Below are 22,427 nucleotides of genomic sequence, written 5' to 3' on the forward strand. Positions count from 1 at the left end.
TACTATGTGGATAGAGAGAGATTCAGATATGTCACCTGTCTTACTTCATTATTGCAGTCACTATGGTTATAGTACTTTCAGTAAAGAAAAGTTTTGTATAGTACAGTGCCAAGTAACAGTCCCTGGAGAAAACAATGGCATTAACATTTTTTAAATTATTTTTGATTTTTTTTTAATGTGCAGTTACATTTTTAAGGTTCATGAACTAACTGTTTTAGTCTTTATAATATAATGTGGTAACTGTGTCACTCAAAGCACTAAATAGATGTGTCATGCAGTACCAAGTCAAAGTGCTTTATAGAAACTTACTGCATTAGCACTGTCATCAGCAAAATGTATATTCCCATCAGAAAAAAAACCCAAACCTACCTAATTTGACAAGGTCTGCTTTACCCCAAACCTGTGCTGATTGGCAGAATTTATATTACAGTTACCCAAGTCTAAATCAAAGTCTCACTAGCAATACTGTTAGTTTAGATTTATGTTGCCCTGTAACTACCTAGCTCATTCTCTTTGTCCTTTTAAATATTGACGCTTCGGTAAGGTTTTCCCATCCTCGAATAATTTTTGTCTTTTCTGAACATCTGAAGGCTTGCTGAGAATAATATTAACAAGCCAGATAGTTAAGGAAAAAAAGCTGGATAACTTATCCAAAAAACTTTTTACATAGTAAGTTTTTCAGGGTATCTTCTTTAAAATTTTAACTTATTTCTAATATGTTCTTTGATTTCTGCAAGGTGGAAAACAATTCATTATAGTTTATGTACATAACTGAAAATGCAAAATACATTTTATCGTACATAAAGTGGCCAATAGGATTGTCATGGGATATAAACAGCGTGAAAAAATGTGTTCCCAAACTATGCCTATTAATTCTACTCCACTTCTAATAAGGGATGAGACTTCCAGACAGTAGAGATTTAGGGTTTTTATATTTTTTATTCTGACTATGTTCTTATGGGTATTCTATATATTATTTACAAATTAGCAGTGATTAATCACTTTGCGCTTTGTCCTCTTTCAGGCTTCTTATTGCATTCATGCTATTTAAAAGGGTTATTTTTTTTATATTGGAAACAGTGAACGTCAAGGGTTACAGTGCTTAAGACAGGACGAAGTCTGCATTTGACAAGCTGAAAATCTGGCTTTCTAATGCAGATATTACCCTATTTTCTCCTGTGTGTGAAGGCTCAGAATTGTGGTGTTGCTTCTTTTCCAGCAGAGTCTTTACAAAACCTCCCAGCAGGAAAGAGCCTTCAGATCTCTTTTTTTTTTTTTTCACTTTTGCAGAGACACAGGGACATTTACATGGGACCTCTGTGGGATAACAAATTAAGAAAGAAGTGTAAACATCAAAATCAGGAGGGAATGTGTTTAGGTGGCTTCAGATCTACTATCTCAACATCCCTTCAGGCTGGAAGGCACTTAGTTAGCTAATCAGTTTTGGTCTGTATCTTTAGATAATTCATTTCACCTTACCCATGCCAACTTTACATCCCCAAGTGGCCTACTAAAGACTTCTGCAGTTCCACAGACAGAGACTGGAGACGCAGACATGGGCTGGAGCCTCAGTAGGACAGGAGGAGGAAGGCAGTTGTTACGATGCTTCTGATACTTACATCTCGTGATCTGAGAGGAGAGCTCAGCAAAGAAGACTGGTTTGGTATCTGCTCTGGAAGAGGTACTAGGTGAGAATGGAGACAAGCCCCACAAAACCTAGGTTAGGCTAGAGGGAAAACAATACTTCTAAACTGTTGGAGGTGTTAAGAACAAAAGAAATATTCATTTTAACTTCAAAACCAACATAAAACCAGCAGTCTAGGCTGTGTTTGAAACTCTTGAGAAGGCAATGGGGATATTTTTAACAAACTCCAATTTTGAGTATAAATCAAAGATGGATGAAACTGAAACCTTTAATAACTTTTTAGGAAGTTTTGGAGAATTTCTCTTGAGGGAGATATAAACATTTGTTGTGGGAAGGAAAAACAGGTTTGAGTTGGTGGATTTCAATTGAATTGATTTATTGCCAATTAACGAACTTTGATTACTGTTTCTGGTATTGGAAAGTAAAAGCAGGCAAACAAATAAGTACACTTACGGAAGACAGCTCATCTTCCCTCGGGACACCTCCCGTGTGCCCTCCTGGTATCCCGTTACCACAGGTTAGGACTTGGTCCCTTCAGGGAAGCAATGAGCAGCACAGTGGCTCCGGTATGGTTTCCTCCACTGGCTGCAGTCATGCCTCCTTCTGGGTTGCCTCTTGGTCCCTGCTGGGGCAGCTGTTTGCTCCTGCCCTGCCTGGGGCTCTTACCCTGCTCTGCGTGACTAGTTTTGCTCTAGCATTTCTCCTGCTTTACTGTCCCTCCTTCCCTTGAGTATTTCTTGTTTCTCCCTTGCTCCTGCTTGGGCATCTCTCCTGCTCTGGCACTGTGGTTTGTGCCTCCTCCATTCTTCAAGTGTCCATCCTGCCTTGGTGTCTCCTTCTGTATGTCCTCCTGCTCTCACATTGTTTCTTCTCTCTCTCTCTCTCCTAATGCTAGTGTTGTTTTTCTCCGCATTTGCAGCCCTTTCTTAAATATGTTTCTGCAGAGGCTCCAGAAATTCCTCTGCTTGGGCCAGTTTCAGTGTGCACAGCTGGAACTGCTGTGTCTGGCACAAAGCGCTCCCAGCAGAGGTCACTTCTGCAGCACCACGCTACCAACACCTTCACAGCTATGTCCATCCATTGGATGTTTGTGATACAGTGTATACTCCTCTGTAAAATGATTTGTGGTGACTTGCAAGGTTGTACATAGAAGAATTTCTCCCTCCTCTACATGCTGCTTTTCTGCTCCTCCTCTCCTGTTTCTTGTGGGAAGGCATTAGTTTTTTGTTGCTGGGTTTCCTGGATTGTTTAGGGTGTTCTTCAGATGGCTTGCATTAGGGATTTCTATCAGGAAGATTTCTGAGGTGGGAGCAGTAGGTCAACAGGGAACTGGAACCCTCCTCCCTGCTGCTTTGTACCCTCACAACGTGTAGCACCAGGACACAACCTGTCCCTGCCACCCCCCTTGGGCTTTCACACACTGTGGGCACTGCACCAGTGCTGCTGGGCTGAGAGAAAGGCAGGGAAAGGTGGGAGCTGGAAGAGGCCACAGGGATGGAAAGCAAAATTTAGTGGCGCAGAGCAAGGAAGATTCAAACAACGTGAATTAAATGCCATAGGTATAGGTATGCATAGTAACAAGTGTTTACACGCCTGTTGTGTTTTCTGTGATATTGTTATCTGGGCTTGGTGACTAGTAGTTCTGGTATTTTGTGTCTTCAGTTTTTAATATTATTGTATTGGACTGAATAATTATAAGTGCATGTATATATATGCGTGTATGTACTCTAAACAGATCTTTGCCTGAAAAAAATAGAACATAAAATAACTAATATTTATGGTTTGATAAGCTGCAACTTATATTTGAGTTTCTCTGCTTTTCTTTAAACAAATCTGGCTAACGATTTAAAAATTAAAACAACTCTGTCCTGGTTTCAGCTGGGATAGAGTTAATTTTCTGCTTAGTAGTTAGTACAGTGCTGTGTTTTAGCTCTGATGTGAGAACAATGTTGACAGGACACTGATGTTTTTACTTGTTGCTGCATGATGTTTATACTAAATCAAGGACTTTTCAGTTCCTTGGGCCCTGCCAGCCAGAGCGCTGGAGGGGCATGGGACATTGGGAGGGGACACAGCCAGGACAGGTGACCCAAGCTAGCCAAAGAGGTATCCCATACTATATGACGCCATGCTGAGTGTATAAACTGGGGGAAGAAGAAGAAAAGGGAGCACATTTGGCATTATGGCATCTGTCTTCCCAAATAACCGTTACGCGTGATGGAGCCCGGCTTTCCTGGGGATGGCTGAGCACCTGCCCATGGGAAGTGGTGAATGAATTCTTTGCTTTGCTTTGCTTCTGTGAGCAGCTTTTGCTTTACCTATTAAATTGTTCTTATCTCAACCCCTGAGTTTTACATTCCTTTCTGACTCTTCTCCCCATCCCGCTGGGTGAGGGGGAGGGAGCAAGCAGCTGCATGGTGCTTCGTTGCTGGCTGGGGTTAAACCATGACAGTCTTTTTTGGTGCCCAATGTGGGGCTCAAAGCATTCGAGATAACAACAGACTTGATTGGAACGTGCTAGTTTGAATTTATAGCTGTTATTGCGGTTTAGCTATGAAGGAGCATGTTTCTGTGCTTGCTACGGGGCTTGCTTGCCTCACTGTATATTAGTCTAGTGCTCTAGACTAATTAGTGAGAGGGCTGGGGGGACTGTTTAACATGAATATGTTTGATTTAAAGCACATGTTTAAGTTCTGGGGGCCAATGGGATGGTCATGGGATATAAACAGAAAAAATGTGTTCCCAAACTATGCCTATCTAATGACAATCTATTTAAATGTTTTGCAGATTAAGTAGTTTAGTAACATAGGTAAGAAATTAACCTTTCAGACAGAACCATAGAAGTTCATTTGTGGTTTGTTTTTTTTGTTTAACATATTGTAGAGAAATAGGTGTAGTAGAGGTTTTTAATCTGAAGTGAGTTCTACTCAAACTTTTTGCACCCTACACTTCTATCATCAATTGAATTTTTATTCATGACATTCTGAACTTTTCTGTGTACCTTCTAAAATTGTTGGTTCAACTTAATCTGTTTATAAGCCAAGATAATAGTCAAAAGATGAATAATTATTTTTTGTTTGCTTCAATACAACAATGATATGAACAGAGCAACAAATAACAATTCTAAATGAATACATTCACTTGAATGATTTTGGCTCTGCAATGGTGCAATAGACAGACATGTTTGTAAAAGTGGACAACAGTAAAATAGCACAAAATGTTCCTTTATATCTTAATGTAATTTTTAAATTAATTACTGAGAAAAAAAGCAAAACTGACCAAATTTACATGCTTGATGGGTAAAAGACCTAAGTTTAGTTAAATTCACCAGGAACATTCTAAAAATTCACTTAAGAATAAATGAGACATATAGGAATGGAAAATCCTGCATATAGGAAAGCATGAAGTGACTAGAAGTATTTGATAGCTCAGAAGTGACTAATCACTGAAAACTATTAATGAAGAAAAATAAAACAGACACATACTTGAGCACCAGAAATGAATTCCGAGATTACATTAATTCAAACTAGAGAAGGAAATCTAATGTTACCTGCATGTGAGTAAATTATCTGTCATAGCTCACATTCTGAATAACTTAAAAGTTATTGAGAATTATGTGCTTAGCTGTTGACATAAAAAGAGAAAGGGCAAGGAAAAACAGGGTATACGGAGATTTGCAAGGTAATTTGGGGCAATTAAAAAATGAGCTGGTTTCTCAAAAGATAAAATCTTGTTGAAAAAATAAACCAAAAGGCTCTGATCGTTATCTGCATACACACAACTCCAGTTTTGATAAGGGAAACAAATGTAGTCATGGGTAGCTCACAGAACTTAAACATGTGCTTTAAATCAAACATATCTATGTTAAACAAAAGAGGCATACAGACTGGTGCTAATTCTGTAACAGAGGTCACAGAATAACACATTGTTTTTGGGATAGAGTATTAAAAGAAAGGACTAAAGAATTACTTAAGCCCACTCTTCAGGTGATCTTGTGAAACCTGAGTAAATTGTCAATATTCTTTTTTTCTCATTAACAAGGATGTCTATTTTCTGCTTGCATGTAACAACTATTCATTAGAGACCTGCACTTTTATTTACTAAAATATAGGTAATGGTATTCTTTTATTATTACCATAATTATGAAATACTGTTTTTAACCAAAATATGGTTATATTGTTGCTGAATCTGAGTTCTGCTACAGTTTATGAGGGGTCCTGTTCCTTTTTCATAATGGTGTGAAGCTAGTGTAATGCCATGAAAGGAAGCTTAAATCTTCATCTGTTTGAGAAACTTACAGATGTTCAGGCATCATATCCTGCATCCCATCATTTGTGAAATTTTTGCTGAATTTGAATAATTTGTGATAGATTGTATGTTGCAAATACAAGTGTAGGATTTTTATAGCTATATAGTAATACTACTGGAAACCTGACCTGGTGAAGTTACATTTCTGTGTTAATATAGTTGTTACAAAATTTAGACTGGAACTTCACCTTTTACAAAATTATTGTTGCTGCTGTGCAGCTAATACGTCTGTCACCAAGATTGTTCATTACTTCTGAAGCATTCTAACAAGTGAGTTAAAGTTGTCAGTCCTTTTCATTGTATTAACCATACAGGAGGATCTTCCATTAATTGTATGTTGTCTATGTTCATTCAAAATGCATACGGTTTACTTTTTGAAAAGAAAAATTATATTTGCAGTGGCAGCATCACCTGCAGGAAGAGAATGGGTCTTTTGAAGAATATTTTTGAAAGGGACCAACAATTGCTAGAGGTAAAGAGGCATACACACTTCTTTTCTCTAAAAACTGTAGTTCTTACTGTAATGTGTTATGTGTCATGACAGCTGAAAATTAGTCAGGATATCAGTCACATGACTGTAAGAGCAATATCCATCTGTCAGTCAAAGATGATAGTTATAAACTTCTCTGTAGCTTCATGCTGATTTGAGCTCAGCAGCAGCCTTGAGAAGGACAGGATTTCTTCTTGGCTTAGAGCTGTCAGGAAGGTTGCAGCCTGATAATGCATGACAAGATGCCTCAGTAAAACATTTGAAGTAGCAGTCAATTACTTGAGCTCGGATCTTTTACTACACATGCTGTGTCACCTCTGCTGGTTGTAAGGCTGCCCAGGATGAAATTGGTATAAAACTTATTTTAGGTTGAGGAAGATAATCAAGAACGGAAGAATGAGAATAAGGAAACATGAAAAATCTAGATCAGGGGCGAGTCAGGGGGGGGAAGCACATTCTGATTGATACAAAGATGCCTGGAATTAGACCCTTTCTGTACACTAGTGGATGACGGACCAAACACATTAGCAAAAATGTGCACTGAGCAGAAATTACAATGCTTTCTTAATCATATCATGGCAATAGGCAAGGAGATTTCATTTTATTCTCAGGTTAAGAATCAGGGTGTGTTTTATAGTAGTAGAGAGCAGTCATATCAGATAGTAGTGACGCTTCTATTAAAGGGTAAATTTGGAAAGAATAGTGTAACATAATAATTTGACAATACCCTAGCATGAAGTGTGCAAATGCCAGCTAGTGACTGTTTATTGACACAAGAACATCCTACTCTTTTTCTATCTTTCATAAACTGTTATCTGAAATACAGGCCACCTCAGGATAAGGTGAAAAAATAGTTTACCAATAACAATGTTACTTAATGTGCCATGGATGTCTCACTTGTTTGCTATCTACATGGATACTGCTTTCTGGTTATTTCAACAGTTTTCAGTTGATCATGGTTTCTGGTTTCTTTTGTTTGTTTGTTTGTTTGTTTTATGTTTCATATGATCTCTAATAAAAAAACAAACAAGTTTAACATATGTATGGTTGTTCAAAGACTAAGAAGGAATCAGTTATTAGAAAGGAAGAGAAGCCCAGAGAAGGGCACCAAAGCTGGTGAAGGGTCTAGAGAGCAAATCTTATGAAGAGCAGCTGAGGGAACTAGGGATGATTAGTCTGGCAAAAAGGAGGCTCAGGGGAGACCTTATTTCTCATTGGAATTACCTGAAAGGAGGCTGTAGCAAAGTGGGTGTTTGTCTGTTTTCCCAAGTGACAATAGGAGAGGAAATGGCCTCAAATTGTGCCAGGGGAGGTTTAGATTGGATACTAGGAAATATTTCTCCTTGGAAAGTTTTGTCAAGCACTGGAACAGGCTGCCCAGGGAGGTCATTTAGTCCCCATCCCTGGAGGTAATTAAAAGACATGTAGACTTGGCACTTTAGGGACATGGTTTAGTGGTGGATGTGGCAGCGTTGGGTTAACGTTTGGTCTTCAGTGCTCTTAAGTGTATTTTCTAACCTGAATGATTCTATGATTCTATGAAATAGAGTCTAATGAGGGATAGAACAGGCTCTGTCGGTCAGGCATAGATACCAGTGAGACAAGCAATACTGACCACCATGTTATTTATGGGTGACTGACACCTTTTAAGCTCCTTTACCCCCATTTTTCTGTGCTCACTCTTCCCCCACACCCTTTGACCTTTTGCCCAAAAATCACCCTATCCCTAGTAACTTTTCCCCCATTGCTCCAATTTTACTATATCTGTACCTAAATTTGCTATGACTGTTGTAGTTGCTGGGATGTTGTTGGCCTATCAAGGCTCCGCTGCCAAAAAGGTCCCCAATATTCTCATCATGTATCTGTGAAGTCTGGCCATTTCTCCCTTAGCTTAACATTATGTGAAATCTGGATATTCCTCCTAACACTCACATGGCTTTTGTCACCTTCCTATGCTACTTTCAAACATTCACCAATTTCTCACATCATGTCCAGTAGTTTTCTGTGGTCTGTTCAGCTAGCTAAACCTCATCCCAGAGCATAGTAATCTACCTGCATACTTCAACAGGTAGTGTGATTATAAAGGCAGATTTACGGCCTTGCTACTTATCACCATGGCTGGTACAGTTAACTTAGCTATGTAACTAACACATTTTTGCATACTTATCTATATGGAGAATTGGCTTTATTGTTAACTTCAGTAAGAAAATCTCTTTCAGAGGAAAAACTGAATTTTGCTGCTTTCTTTATTGTTTTCTTCTCTTGCTCCTCTCACCTTTCTTACGTGTACTTAGATGCTAGCTGGACAGTGTAGTAAGTGCTGTAATGGTTCATTCTGGTAACATGTAAAACGTGGTCATCATGTTTAGAACACCTGGAAAACCCAAAGAAGGGAAATGATAATTTTATTTTTATTAGCTGGTTTGGAATGTTGCTGTCCCCACACTCAGAAGTATCAAGTGTTTCTTTGGTCTTATTTGGGAAATAAATGCTCTGAAACCATATTGCAACCCTTACAAAGACTCCTAGCTGTAACCTTGTATTTAACTTTTTTTCTTTCTTTTTTTCTTTTTCTTTTATTTTTTTTTCTCCTAGGTGCAGACTTGCAAGGAGGATCAAGCAATTTGGGACTTCACTAAGTTCTGTTAGGCTCATTATAAGTTTGCACACCAGTGGGTCTTTACTGGACGTGCACTATGCAGTGAGGCAGGTAAATGTTGGCCTCTTTTGTACCTTGGGGTGGGATAGACTTCACCTCTCTGTAACATTCATCCAGCTCTTGCTTCCCTGACCCCTGGTATTTTTCTCTTGAGTTAATATTGTTGATTTACCAATTTAATTTATGTCTTTTGTTTTGACTGTCTTAACTGGCATAGTTTTAATTTGCATTGTTTGTGTAAGTGATGATGTCTGTATCATTTGATAACTAATGGCATTAACTATAGTTTGACAATATTTTTTTAATTGATGAAACTGGGCTGAGTTCACACAGCTGAGCCTCATGAAGCTGCATCACATTCTGAAGATGAAATCCAGTATGGGTGGGGTTTGTTTATTCCTTCATTTTATTAATGAATGTAGGGGTTGGTCCTTAGTAAAACTGTTTCAGATTTCCGGAAAAAAAAGAAATATAGCAGTATTTATGGACTTGATTAATTAATTCTAAATAGTTGAAATTTATCTTCTTTAGAAGTAAGAAAAGTGTGACTGTGTACTGCATGTAAAAAGGTTCACTTACCTCTTGCTTGTAATTATTTTGTTTAAATTAAAATGTCAGCTCTTTGTGATTAAAAAGCTGCCTACAGGGAGCGTCTGAAATAAAACCCTTCCTTCCCTGCCTTCCTCATTTTGCTGTTTAGCTTTTGCGTTAAGTTTTAGGGTAAAACAATTAACCTTTAAACAAAAAATAATGCTGACAAGACAGTGATGCACATTCCCTGGCTTCTGTTTTCTCTGCTCAATTAGGTTAATACACTACCACTAGTGAAACCCTTCTGTATCCTCACTGCAAAGGTCTTAAGGGTAGAAGAGGTCTTCATAACAGGCAAGGAGAGATCATTATCATTCTTGCACAGAAGTGTAAAAGTTATTGGTCTATATGTGTTAGCAGTTCACAGTAAGCTTTGTAATATCATAATGAATAATTAATTTATATCATCATGTAACATATTAGTATAGTATACCTTCCTTCTTTTGAAAAGAAAGCTAATCCAACTGGGCAAGTATTAAATGAACTGGATACCAAGATGCATCCATTCAAAGGACATTTTAAAAGCAGTCTGATTCATTTTTTGAAAAAAAGGATAGATTTGGCTTTGCACTTGCTAGGTATCACTTTACCTGATTAGAACATAAAATTGCACACAAAATAGTTCTTACTTTTTCTTCATGCTACAGACTAATTGAAAAATCTCTGTACTGATTTATCACATTTCTTTTAATACATCCTTGAACCTTTCCAGACTTATAAATCCTGACTATTCAGAAAGGTATTATCATGATCAGATGAAAGTTAATGTTATCTGAAATCCTGTTTGTTCCAAAAACAGGTTTAAAGAACTACCTTTGGAAATTTAGTCCTTCACCCGTACAATGTCATCAAAGTTATCTTTAATTTGTTGGAGTAAAAAAACCTTAAGCAGAGGAGGAAGTCAGCAGTGTTAAACTACAGGGTTTTTTGTCTGGCATGTTTGGTGCATCACATTTTTCATTCCAGAAAAAGAGGAAAGGATAACTGGAACATGATGGTTATTTTTATAGGCAATTAGTTTACACAGGGTAACGCTGGGGACAGGTCACAAAAAACAAAAAAAAAAAAAAAGAAAGAAAAAAAATATTCGGTTAAATCCATGGTATGTCTAATCTTTCAGCCAGAAATCTCTTCTGTGGTATAATAACAGCTCTGATTTACATAATTGCTTGTTTGTAGGTTTGCAAAGGCTTTGAGTTCCATTGCTTACTAAATTTGATTAGCTAGATGATGATTTCTTTCAGGAGGGAAATCAAGGTGAGTTAGGGAGCTGGAGCTAGTAACATGCTTTGCTTCCAGCTGGACCTTTTCATTTTGGTCCCTTCGGTCCTGCCTGTTTGACGTTGCTGGCTTTTGTCTCTTCATGGACTGTGGAGGGCAAGGTAAACTTTTACTCCTCTGCAAAAGTATTCAGAACATTAACAAAGGTGACATCCAGAGGCTGAGAGGTACATTCAAACCCTCCAAGCCTTTATTAAAATCTCTCTCAATTATAGGTCTCCACCTCCCTTTCTGCTTACCCTGTAGCTTAGCTGATCAAAATGAAGCCAACATTTTCAAGCTGTGCTGTAGAGCGTTTATTCTGAATTCTGTAACTGAACAAGTCAAGCTCAGCAGGCTTGAGCAGAGAGGATCAGAGATCAATTGTATTACAGAATGGCAGACTGCCCAACTTCCCATCTATATTATTACAAACCCACCTTCAAGTGTGTTTGAAAAATCTTATTGCTTCTGCCTTCAAGGAAGTGACATCACAGGTGAAGGCAAGAGAAAATGCAGTTCTTCAGTAAGAATCAATAATTTAATAAAGCTTTAGATAAATGAATTTGGCAATAGAAGACAAGAAATTACTCTTAAAAACTTACTAGATATTCTTTATAGTACCAGTTCGGCATTCACTTTGTGATCTAAGTAAGCAATTCTGAAGGCAATTCAACTATTAGAGACTTACATTGCCCATAGAAACAGGTAATAAATTTACCAACATTCTTATTGCTCATAAACATCTGCTGTTTAGCTGTAGTCAAAACAAAGTTCTTGCAGCAGCAAAGGAAACAGCTGCCACATCAGATACAGTGTTGATGTTGCAATGAATTTTATAGACTTCCCTCCCTCATGCTAGATATAACTCTTCAAAACCCTGCAATATACTCTTTCCTTTTCAATAACTTACATACTAGACTTGCTTTTGTATGTGAAACATATTGTAAATGCAAAGAAATCAATATATTGACTGGCAAGAATTTAAAGAACATGCTTCTACAATGTCTTTGATGGGAAAACCTTTGTAAAAATAAATTGAAAACTTCAGTTGATTTGTGGAAGTGGAAATGTTTCATGACCAAAAGCAAATGTGATAAGTGACCGAAGCAAATACTTTTTAATACTTGCACTGCTCCTTTCTTGAAAATTTCCTGAATTGAGATTTTTGGTCAATAATAACCCCCCCCCCCAAAAAAAAAAAAAAAAAAAAATACCTGAAACCCAACAACAACAAAAGCAAAACCAAACTGTGGATATTTGCTTCCATAAGGCTTCCCTCACCACACACTCCACACCCCCACCGGCTGATGAGGTGTGTTATTCATATATGAAAGTAGGAAACTATCAAGAGGAGACAGATGGGTCTGTGTTTTGAGCTGTTCTAAATGATCAGTCCTTTTTCAGTATCTGTAACATCTATAACATACAATACATTTCCATGTTCCCTGTGAGGAGAAAGCTGGGTGTGAAGTCAAAATCATAAAATCATCCAAGCTGGTGAGCTCAGCATTATGCTGAATTCAGACCCTATTGCTTAGGATATTGTCCTGTTAGTTACCTGATTATGCATAGTCAAAGAACTTAATAAACAAATAATTTCCATTGTGTGGGTCAAGTGAATTAGAAAAAAACCTGTTACCTACCACATTTATTTATTTATCAATGTATTTTGAACAAAACCACTACTCCAGAAGATACTTTTTTTTAAGAGTAGAAAGAGAAATATTCCCATCCAACCTTACAGTTTTTGCTTGTTCAGAGTGAAAAATAATTCATTAGTCATATTCAAAAGGAGATGATTCCTAACTGATCCTCTCAAGCCAAACAAGAAGCAGTAAAATTCAGCTTCATGACAGAAAAAAAGAAACATTTGTGCTCTGTTATATGATAGGTTTTTCTCTAGATATTTCCTAAGAAGTTAGGGGACAAAACCTAATTTTGACGGTCTTAGCAAATTGTGAAATTAAATGCCCGGGAAGTATGCCCAAAAATCTATTAAGGGGGAGAAACGAGCTGGTCATGTGTCAGGGCTTAACCCCAGCTGACAACCAAGCCCCACACAGACAGTGGCTCACATCCCCCAACTCAGAGGGGTGTGGAGAATTGGAATGTAGAACTCAAGAGTTGAGATAAGAACAATTTAATAATTTAAACAGAAGAAAAATGTAACAACAACAACAATTATAATAACAACAGTTATAATGGAAAGATAAGGAAAAGGATAAAATCCAAAGGAAAAGCAAGAAAGGAAACAAGTGATGCACAGTACAACTGCTCACCACCCGCTGACCAATGCCCAGCCATTCCCATAGAAATGATCCCCTGCCACAGCTCATCCCTCAAGTTTATATACCAAGCATGACATCCCGTGGTACGGAATACCTCTTTAGCTGGTTCTGGTCAGCTGTCCTGGCTGTGCCCCTTCCAATTCTTTTGTGACCCTCCAACCCTCTTGCTAGCAGGGCCCAAGAAACCGAAGAGTTCTTCACTTAGTATAAATATTATACAGCAACAACTAAAAACGTCCATGTGCCATCAACATTGTTCTCACACCAAAACCAAACAACAGCACTGCACCAGCTACTAAGAAGAAAGTTAACTCCATCTCAGCTGGAACCAGGACATTATGGACTTTGAGTCTGAGGAGGATGTTCTCTGCCTGGGAGACAGAGTTCTTCAAATTATTCATTCTCCAGAGTATAGAATCATGGCAAAAAGAGCTGAAAGGGAAACTCTTTAATTGTCGTGCCTCCAGAGGATAATTTTTTTGAATGCTTCTCAACCCTCCCCTCCTTCCCCCACAACATCCTTATTTGAAATTTAGTTGTAATTATCTATGGTCTTGGAGGTGGAAATCAAGAGAAGTAATGGAACATCCTTAACATCTTAATATAGTCCCATGAGTCCTAGTTAAAACAAACCCTACACTCACAAAATTGCAGCCAACTAAAGAGGTACATATAACTGCAGACCTAATTTTGCTCATGTTTCTGAGTTCAGTTACTTGCTATTGTAGCGTTGAACTATGAATCACTGCTAGACATGGGCCAATCTGTTTGCTTGAGAATTCCAACCTGGTTAAGGTTAGCTTCACTTGATCCCACTTGGCTTCTGCATGATGTAGCTGCTATTCAGTCTTGAGAACTGTAAAGCTCCAGATACATATTAAGGCTTAACTTCAGTTATTTGAGAAAGTTCAATGCAAGAAAATTAGATGGCTTTACAGTTTTGATCCTGTGTATCAAGTGTGCAGAGCTCTTTTGGATTTCAGGTTTGGATTTCAGCATCTAGTGATATACTGTATATTGTACAAGGTGATATTACACGGATTTCCCCTTGCCCAGGTATGGGGTTACCTGGTGATGTAAAATTAAGGTAGAGGAGGGCACAAAAGAACTGTAAAGACATCACTTGCATGCTGCCTAACCACAGTTTGGGGGTACTTGGGAAATGTGGTGTGGGGGATGCTCAGTTCTTATGTCAGAGAAAGCTCCAGTAATATGGTACACAATGTGCTTCTTGTGAATAGCACAAAGGTTTGGATGTTTCCAGTTCCTGTAAAAGAAAAGTCAGGACTTTGCTGATGTGATGGGATTTGGAGCTGCCTGTCTCCAGATATCTCATAGGACAAGAACTTCTTCAAAAGCCTGGGAAAGCAGAAGAAATTTGTCTCTATGCTTTTATTGAAGGTCTGGGTAGTCACTGACTACATGAGTTTTCTCTGTCAGTCATGAGGAAATTTGGAAGGAATTTCAGGTTACTGTGTATAAATTATATCTATAGCAGGAAAGCCTAAGTTTCTCAAGCAACTTTTATTTAGGTTACTTTAAAAATATTAGCTGCTATTAAAAATAAAATAACCTTAACCAAATTTAAATATGAAGAGGAAAGTGAATGAACAAAATTCTCTTCACCCCGTGCAGATTAAAGGAATGATCCTGCAAGATAAAACACAACAATTTCAAATCCTTTTTAGTGAGGTACCTGCAACGCAGGATTCTGGCCTGGCATTCTAATCTATCTCTCATTTACACTTTCCTCTCTGAATTATCTTGGATACTACCAGTGAATGCAGTTATCAACAATTAACCTTAACAAGGCCAGTGCCTATGTAATTATATATGCAGCAAGAAAACTAGTGACATGACAAGAGGAAACAGCCTCAAGTTGCACCAGGAGAGGTTTAGACTGGATTAGGAAAAAAAAAAAAAAAATCACTTAAAGGGTGGTCAAGCATTGGAACAGGCTGCCCAAGGAGGTGATAGAATCACCATCCCTGGAGGTACTTGAAAAACACATAGATGAGGTGTTTATAAACATGGTTTAGTGGTAGACTTGGCAGTCCTGGGTTAATGGTTGGACTTGATCTCAATGGTCTTTGTCAACCTAAATGATTGTATGATTCCATGATTCTAATTTTTCTAATATATATAAAAAATAATAATGTTTTTTCATTGAGGATTTGAGATCATGTGGAAAAGTCTTCAGACTTCACTGCTGTTTATATGTCTCTTCATTCTTAAATAAAGACAAGATCAGAACAAAACTGTAAATATATTTACTCCCTTAAGCCTAAAAAGACTTTTTCCTTGGGTACACATTCCTCTAAGACAATTCCAGACTAACAAGGCAAGATCACTCTTGCTGTCCATCTCAGTATCTGCCTCTTGAAGCAGTAACAGAGCTTTAACAAATTCCAGCAGTTTTCCAGTCACAGGGAAGTGAGTGTTCAGGGTTCCAACCACTAACTGGAAAGGGTAGCAAATTAGGATCTTCTTACTGTCTTTTACAACCTCAAACAGTCTTTCAAGCTGCTTAATTTCTTTTAATAAAGATCATAATTACTTTGACTTTTACTAAACTCAGTGGTATCCATCTTAATTGTCTTAGATGTGCCCAGATACGCGATGTATGCTTTAGACATTGTCCAATCTGACACTTTGGGAGTGTGAGAGAGATGATGGCCAATCCCTAACAGCAGAGTTGCTGAGCCTTACTCTAGAGTTTCATAGAAACTGGAGCAGGGTGGGGAGAAGTGTTTTAACATAGATCAGTAACAGAGAATTTCAGTTTTAAAAACGCCTCTGAATAGTGCAGAATGTAACTCCACTGTAGTCTGTTTCCTAATTGTTATCTGGAAAGTCTTAGATTTATAGGCCTAAGTATGCTATATAATGTATGTACATATATAATGTATAATCCTGTATTTGTCCTCTTGGGCCACATTGTTTTTATTCAAGTAGTTTTGTCCTATTTGTAATCGCTTCCATGTTTTTTCTGAGTTCTTCAGTTACATCGTTATGCTGCAGACCTCTGAATATACCAAAACATCTTATCTTAGCATACATGATAGTGCTGAATTTATATTCTTGTAAGGCCAAAATCACAAAGTAACTGTGAAGATAAAGTAGCCAAGATAATCCATTGTGATTTCTTATTTATGAAACTGTAAATTTGTTCATTTCTCTTCCATGGTCCTGAAGCATATCTCCCCGGTGCTGGTCTGCATCAACCATCTCTATCTTTCATTTACTTATATCAGTTCAGCAACCTGCTTTTATGTGTGCTTTTTTTTTTGGATGCTTCTTTGCATAAACTGTCAACAGTGGATCACCATGACCTTGTACCAAACTGCTCTTTTAAGCTTTTGTCATCTATCTCTTTCATCATGCAGCAGAACTATTTCTTTTAGAGAATAATCTGCTGGTAGGCTGGAGTCTTCTGCAGTTTCTGTTCTCTGCAAAATGTTCTAGTCTGGCTATTGGGCTGTGATGCTATACTTTTGCTCATCAGGGTCAAAATATCACTGAGAAATGTGGCAAGTTTTGCCTCATTTTTGGCTTCTATATTTACATCTGAAATAAGGAAATAAAACATCAGAGTAATTTGAAAAGGCCAAATACAGCAACAGCACTGTGAACAGAGTTAGCAAGAAAAAACTCTGACAGAACACAGGTTCCAAATTAGAGTCAAAGCAAATGTCGAAATACTTGAACACTGTAAATTTGTATTTTACTTGTATAGGCTTCAGTAACCTGTCAGATAATCTTGAGCAAAATATAAGATTCATAGTACTTTTAAATCGGTGCCTTTAAAAGTGCTCCTTACAAATGTTTTGGATGCATGGCAATTTGATCTTCAGATATAACTAATTCAGATATAACTAATATAACTTCCCAGGGTTCCCATCAAAAAAATTCTAACTTGATTATGAATAGCACAAAGATCTCTCTGTATCTTAGTAATATTTACGATAGTCCACAATGCCCCAAACACAGCCAGGTAATTCGAATGGTTGGTTTAGTTTCCTGTATTCCATGAAAAACCAAAATGTTACAGAAAATGGGAACTGAGTAGTTACATCTAAAAAGGCTAATCAAGCACTGAGTGTGCTCTATTTTGCATTACGAAGGATGTGAAGAAACATTTTTTGCTACATTGATAGTTATGGTATATGACTTTAAGAAACATGCGGCCTTCCTGAACTCTGCAAAAGCCATCTCCTGTTACAGTGTGGGTAGTTCAAATGCCAAATTTGCTGAGTTTATTGATGCTGAGGTTGTCGACAGAAATAAGCATACCTGGGATGACTAAGGATTAATTCACTGCAATTATAAGTAACCTAGTTATGAAGCCCTGAAATAGCAATGCTGACAATGTGAGGTGTAGCAGAGTTAGTAAGTGCTGGATTAACTTGTTAATTCACTACTTCATACCGCACAATATTTTTATTTCTGTTTTCATTTCTTTTTATGTTTTCTAATTGCTTGTTTGCATGTCTGACTGCATCTCCTTCTCATTCCAATGTTTATTGAACAAAATCTTCTGTGAAAAGGGAACAAAAAGTAAATCTGTGTTTAAATATTCATTTGAAAATTATATTTCTTCAGGGAAATTGATTATAATGAGCAATGTTTACTAAAAGCTTTTAATATAAGTGGTTACACATAATCAAGAAGATGGAAAATTTCTTAGCTGCACGCAGCTTGCACCTCAATTTCTAGCCAATAGCTGTTTAACAGTAGGGGTTGTAATAAAAGATCAATCAGATGACTACCACTGGCTTGTATCTCTCAGTAGATGCGGTGTATGTTTTGAGGCAGGAAACATCTTTCTTTTAATGGGTGAAAACTGTGCATTCTCTTCCTATTGAACATTTTTGGTAAAGCAGGATGCATCACATCATCGCAGTGTGTTCAGTCACACACATACGGTTAGTATGTCACACTTTTTCAGTGTTAGAGGTTACTCAGTGCTCAGCTATTTGCAAACTGGAAACAGAGCTCTGATATCAGCAAAAGCTGTATCCCTGTGTGTCAGTGATGACTAGTGTTGATTGCCAACTACATTGTTTTGAGTGGAAATATTAATTTATACTTAGAAAAAATGTGAAAATAAGTTTTACGACACTTCTGTGATACAATAGTGTGTTAGTAAGGAGATATGTGTATATAATATTATATTTAATTATTTATATATGTATTTGTATGTATGCATATATGTGTGCTTGTGTACCAGCAATACCTTAGGATCATGTATTTGGACAGCATGTACCCATGTGTTCTGTTGCCTAAATTGTTCTTTCAGCTAAGTCTGTATATACAATTTGACGAGGAGGAAAACAATCTCTAGCTAACATAATTATTCACAAAATCATTTAATTATAACATCTCAGCAAAATAAGAAGTGTTGTTAACACCTAAAAACAAGCACATAACAAAATCTGAAACATTTACTTCCATTCTGTTATACTCACTCTCCAGGGTTCTCTTCCTCTTCTCTTTCCTATGCTTTGAACAGGCATAATGCTTTATTGAGCAAAACTTTCTCTGTGGTCTGTGGAAGGTCTCACTATGAGGATGACTGCAGAACTGTCTTGCTATACATGACATTTTTATTTCCTGGAGGGTTATTAAGCAATAATGCTTTGTGTCTACTTATAGAACAAGGCTACTTGCTGTCTTAGAGGTCTTCACATGGTCTTTTAGGGTTGATGGTATTGAATGCTTCCTCTAAAATAGTAATAAAAAAAAGTAGATTTTAATTTAGAACTGTACTGTTGCTACAAATTTATAGTAGCAGAATTAGCAAGGGCATCTTGTGTTCTGATCATCCAGTTTCTGCAGAATCCTTCTACTCTTTTAAATCATGTGCGAATCTCTCTATCTACCATATTTGTTGATGCAGTATGTTGCAACTATATAAATATGTCAGTCAATATTCAGTTTGTAAATTAACATTGAATTTAATCACACAAGAAAGGAACTGCCTTAGCCCTTTTAGCATGCCCAGAACTTCAGCTTTACACCTGTTATGAGCCAAGGCTGTGATGGCTGGATTTCAACACAACATACTGACATTCTTGCTGATATCCTCATCTAGCTACAAAATGGGATAAATCTTGTGGAGGAACTTAAGTGATAAGTGATCACTGAATAAACAAGGTGAACTCTGTTTTTCTATTTTGTTCAATACTCAAAAGAATTTTCACTCGTGTAGCTCCTTGTTTTAGGCAGGTGAAAAACAGCAGTGTTTCTCACTCATGTTTTTAGCTTGCCTTGCAATCTCTGAAGCAATGGGTTACCATGGATACTAGTGAATCCCCCATTTTCCTAATCAAAAATGTCATGTAATCTGTCCCTATTTGCAAGTGTTTGCATTTCATACATGACTATTTGTAAAGTCCCCTTTTAGACACAGATGTGTTCTACATAAATACAGAAACATGTTTTCCATCCTAAAAACAAAATAAAGCAATTTCCTCAAGTGGCAGAGGAAAACTGTGATATTATTGTAAATGAGACCAATGAGACCTTTAGTATAAATGAGATCAAAATTGGGTCTATTCTGCAGCTGACAGACTATGCTGGGAAACTGCTCCTCCAGTACATTTGGAACTCAGTGGACTGAAAATTGCTTGATTTTGTTATGAGGTCCTATCTGGCTGGTGCTAAATTCAGAATAATTAGTCATTCTGGATTACAACACCAGAGTGAAACCAGATTTTTAACAGTAAATCATCAATTTACCAAAAGCCTCCAACTAAACCCCAAACCCAAACACAACAACTTATGTCTCTAAACAGCACTGTTTGGTTTATGTTTTTCTTTTGGATAGTGAAAGTCCCATGGAATGTTTGAAAGCACTTTGTTAAAAGTGAAAGCCAAAATTTTTTTTTTTTTGTTATAGCTGATTAATTAATTTCTACAGTTCACCTAGGATCAGAAATATTACGTATCATTTGATAGTTTCATCTTATTAATATGAAAGCTGCCATAACAGGTTCTTTCTGACAAGAACAGGCAAAATTATTGACAGCAAGGTCATTGCTGCTCCTTAGAGAAGTTCGTTGCTTGTTGTCAAACACCTTCATGTGTGTGTCAGCATAGGATTTTGTGTGGCCATGTGAAAACCCAGAGTGGATAAATTGATCTGAGTTAGAAACAAGTGGTGGGGGAAAATAGAGGTTGCATGTTGCTTTTCAGGCCTATCACTTTGTGATCTGTTTTGTTACATTGCTGAGAAACTACCTGTGCTGCCTAACAGAGGACCATGTCAGACGAGAGTAAGAGGAGTATATAAGATTCCAGTGGAAAAAGTCTGATATACAGATAAAAACTAATGAAGTGACTACTGATGCCTACATGGCAGCCTTCAGAAATAAAGGACATCATGGTGTACTTGAAAAAATGCTGTTCTATTTGCAAGTTGGACAGAAAAATTGTTATATTTGTGGATTTTAAATTTAAGAACAGTAACTGAAAGCATACAATCTCTACCTGCATAGGTGACATTGCATGATGAGAAAATGCTATCTGCAGTGATACAGACACCAATTATTTGGATTAACATATTATCACATTTTAAGTTAATTTTGTTTGTCAGTTTTTTCCTTTTATACACAATCTGTCACTATGCACTTTTTAATGTATGTGTTTATTTTTTTTTTTTGTCAGTGTTCTTTGACTGTAATTACTTTTTGACCAACTTGTCACTACAGGTAAAAATATATCAAGCATGCATATGCGTAGAATCCTTTTCAAGTAAGATTCTTTTGTGTGACTGGCAAATGTAAGCATTATAATATTGATAATTTTTTTGGATGTGTTTTCAAGGAATGATCTTTACAAACATACAAATTTATTTCTTTTATAAGCAGCTATTTTTTTTTCCTCTCATGTTATCTGTTCAGCAGTCAGTGCAGAGGAGTATTCCTCTCAGCTTCAGTGGATTATTTCCAGGCTTTGATAGGAAAGTAAGTACTCTTTGCTGAAATATGAAGTCCAGCAGGGTTTCATGTAGTAAGAAGATGGTGCTGTTCAGAACTTCTCTGGTTGTCCATGCAAATGAAAGAGTGTGTTGATCAGCACACACAGGGGGATGAAACTCCAGCATGAGAACAGAATGTAATGGAAAAACTTCAATTAATTAACTTTTATGGTGAACAGGGAAGGATACATTATTATAAAAAATTCCACTTGTTTATTTGATCCTGGTGTGAATTTTTTTGACTGCAAGCTGAATAGCAGTGTTTGGTGGTTGCATCCATTGAAAGGAGAGATGGGAATCTGCATTATCTTGCCCTTTTTAAAAAAAGCAGGAAGACACAGCTGAATGCTTATCTTGCTCATTTATATTTGGAAAATGAGAAGAGCTGAAATTCTTGGATAAAATGGATGACAGCAGCCAGCTATGGAAAAATAAAACTTCTTAAATAATACCCAGTGTGGTAGCACTGGGCTTAACAACTAGCCTATTAGTTTTCATACTAATTGCAAGCTTGAAAAACTGTGTGAAAAATATGAAAAACTCAACAGAACAACATATTGAATTTTTTTCAGTCATTTTCTCTCTGGTCTTCAAACTGGGATACCTTTCACTTTTGGTGTGTGTAGCATGCCTAGAAAAAGTTAAGAACTAAAGTTTATTTCACATTCTACACTTCAGATATTTTCAGAACTTCTGTAGGAACTGTAGAACTTGCAAAAAAAAGTATTTATTGGAAAGTCATGAGTATACCAAACATATTACTGCAGTCCATGAAGTCCTGGGCATGAGTAGGTGGGTTTTTTTCTGAATAGGAACAGCTCTTAGTCTCAAGATTTGCATCCTATTTCATCTTTAAACTCAAGTGTTAATCTATAACTTCATAACAGGAGAAACAAAAGTGTTACCAAAATGCTCAAACTTTTGGGGGCAATGGATAAAAAGGCAACAGATTCCGAGTTTTTTGTTTTATTTTTATTTATCTTGGGCTTAGCCTTTTACTGGGCATTTCCCATGTTGCATCCCATAGATACTTCTGGTGGCAGAAAATGCCAATCCTCTTTTAAATCAGTGGTGGCTGCTGAACCTTGGCTTTCCATCAGTATACTACTAAGTTTTTGACAGATCTTGTCAGACTGTCTTATCCTTATTGTCTTCCTATTAAATTTAACTCTTATGTTAACTATAGACTGTCAATGGCACTG

Source organism: Falco rusticolus, chromosome Z (genome assembly GCF_015220075.1).
Source record: "Falco rusticolus isolate bFalRus1 chromosome Z, bFalRus1.pri, whole genome shotgun sequence".
Taxonomy (NCBI): domain Eukaryota; kingdom Metazoa; phylum Chordata; class Aves; order Falconiformes; family Falconidae; genus Falco; species Falco rusticolus.